Consider the following 3,184-nt stretch of genomic DNA (forward strand, 5'->3'; position numbering starts at 1 on the left):
CCCGTTGACACTTACAAAAAGCAAAGACTTGTCTCATAATTTGACATGTACTAGCAGATGCATCTGAAGGAACCGCAGTGTTGCGTTCATGCAGATGTGAAACGATTTGTTCATGAGAACTGTCATAGCAACTGTGGCTGAAGAGATCTAACTCTCTTAATAAAGGAATTTATGGAGATTAAAGTCTGTGCAAATAACACTGAATTTTCAGGGCCCAAAATGTTAGGTAACATTACTGAAGTGGGATTGTTGAGGCAAAGAATCCATCAAGCAGTACCATCACAGATCTAACCATGATGCTGTAATCCTAAAGGTAACATGAGTAAGAGTTGTATTTATTGGTGTGTACAAAAGAAGTCTGCCTAATTTCTTGTGTTAGAATTATGTAGCAAGTCCTCTTGAAAAGCTTCTGAGAACAAATGTGCTAGCCTAATATTTAGTAATTGCAAGAGTGTGATAGCTACATAGGTAAATCCAGAAAACTCAAATTCTGTAGGTGTTCCATCACTGACTGAATTTCTGAAGGGTAGGCTTGTGAATTAATGATCTACATACTGAGATGTTTTTGAGTAGGTTTTAGCATGATCGTCTGACTGCTTGGTCAGGTATGTCAGCCATTATTTAATCACTTTTAGTATGTCTAATGTAGTGAATATTTTAAAAGTTACTACTTTTGATCCTGGTATTTTGATGAAAGAAGAATCTTAAAGCTTGCAAAAAAAAAATGGATTGCAAAAGTAATCAGTGAAGGTGTGATCTCCATTTTGAGCTGACCAGGGTTCTTGTAGAAACATTATGTAAATTATGTTTTTATATGAGAAGGTTCCTGAAATCATGTAGAAGAAATACTGTTGCATTCTGGGTAGTTTCAGAATATTACTTGTTATGCCTCCAAGTCCAATTCTGAAATCTGTTAGCAGTACCACATTCAAGGAGACTACTGCATTTGTTCTATACGCTATCTGCTGGTTCATTTGAAGCTGTTTTTCTTCAGACTTTCAACCTCTGAGTCCAAAACATTTTTGTTTAGTTCCTCTCATTCTTCTTTTTTCTTGTCACAGCCACTGAGATCCCTGTCTTCTGGTATTGGGTTTGATTGTTCTTCATGATTTAAAGATTGACACAGCTTCAACCTAAGCCTGTGGCAGAACTTGCTGTTGTCTTCAGTTATGTATTTGAGCATTCATTCAAATTTGTAGAAAGATTTTTCCTGAAGGGGGCTCTTAAATTTGGATTTTTTTCTTTTTAATTTCTCTCTTGATCTGACAAAGGTCAAGGTCAAGGTTTTTTTTCTTTTATCCACTCTCAGAACAAGAAAGTAAATGTACTGAAAATGCCACATCAAGTTTACTAAGTAGGAGAGAGGATATCACGAGAACTTCAGCAATATGTGTTTCTCTACATTGTTTGTATTGATATATGATTAGTCTGCATTTTCTTTTTCCACTGCATGCTTGACATCTGGAAAACTTCAGCTCATTGAGCTGAAGGACTCCAAAATCCTTAATTTCAAATGATCATTATTTGTCTAGAAAGGGAGAGGGATAGAACGTAGGAGGGAAGGATGTCAAATATCATAGGTGAGCTTTGTCGTCCTCTTGAGAGGCACAGCTTGTTACCTGGCTTTTCTCCAAAATAGAGTAGATGCTTTTTGTGTGGAAAGCATAATATAACTCTGAGTTTAGACGCAAAAAGAAACACTTTCATTTTCCATGGAGTGGGAGGAAAAAAAAAAAAAGGAGTAATTAAGTAGTGAGAATTAGACTTTTGTTTCTAAAGGTATCTTTGTCTAGGTGAAATGTTTGGCTCGATTAAATAAAAACTGTATACTGCATTTTTAAATACTGAAATATTTACAACCATTTCTTGACTACAGACAACTGAGAATGCAGGTGTTTGGATTTTTTTCTTCTGATTTAGGAATTTTCATACCTGTTTTAATTTGCTGAGAACTAAATGAATGTGGTTTAAAGGTATATCAAACTGCAGTGTCGACACTTTATTCTAATAATGTCAGAGAAGTATTATATTTTTAATTTTGCGATTTCTAGCTGAATTTTAGCTTACAATTTGTATGTCAGCTGCAATTGCAGCTGAAGTTTCTCTTCTTTCCTTACACTATAAATCTGTTAGTGAAGCAGAATTAGACACTTTCTGTTTTATCCCCATTTTTGATTCTGCTTTTCGTTCTACAGTTTATTTTTTACTTGACAGCTGCAAAGATAAAAGACTATCAGTGACAGTATTCTTCCCTTCCAAACCAATTTGTTTCGGGGTTTGCCCCTCAGAATTGGTAAATCACCTCTCTGCAGAAGTCCTGTGCCTGGCTTCAGGAATTGTTTGCTGTGGCTGCCTGCACAGAGGTGGGTGGGTTCTGCTGACTCTGAGAAAACCTCTAGGTGAGGGTTACTGTATCAGTTTTCTGAAGCTGTAATCCTGTGAAGTAGTCCAATTAATACAGTGTGTGAGAAATGCTCAACTTCCAGGACTTGATAGGGGAGATTTGTTTCCATGCATGGCATTTGCATTTCTGTTTCTGTAGGAAGGCCTTGCTGCACTTTTTGATTTACTAACAGAATAAACTAACATGGGGCAGAACACACATTCAGTGAAGGAATGAGTTTAACTGGGTAGTGAACTGTGTGGGAGTGTGAATGCTAACAAAATTACTACTTCTTTATGTACCTATGTGACTTCCTGTTGATGAGTGAGGTTTTTTATGATGATTTATGTCTGTTACAGAATTACAGTTTGACAATTGGAACCACATCTAGAGCTTGGGAAGCGCACTTTGTTGTAGTAAGTTCTTATTCAAAAGTTATGGTTTGCTATTAGTGGTTCTACGCTAGTAAATTGTTTTATTGGGAGGGGCAAAGAAATGAGGGGCTCTGTGAGTGAAATGGGTTTGTAAACTTATTGTCTACCTTTAAACAGAGTAATCTGCTGAAAAGAATCCTTATATTCCTTTTAAAATTTCTAGCTGGATCTCATTTTCCCTGCCTGAGGAATAAATCATTTTAATGAAAGAACGAAATAGAACAGGCAGTTTGATATAGCAGGTTGTTAATGGTTATTTTATTAGCAAAAGATTACAAGAAAATACTTATGGTACAAATATATTTTTTTTTTGGCCAGAAGCCTAAAAACAAATCCTGTATTAAAAAGGATGCTTCGATAAAACCTG

This window comes from Athene cunicularia (genome assembly GCF_003259725.1).
Source record: "Athene cunicularia isolate RWA chromosome 3 unlocalized genomic scaffold, athCun1 chr3_part1, whole genome shotgun sequence".
Classification (NCBI taxonomy): domain Eukaryota; kingdom Metazoa; phylum Chordata; class Aves; order Strigiformes; family Strigidae; genus Athene; species Athene cunicularia.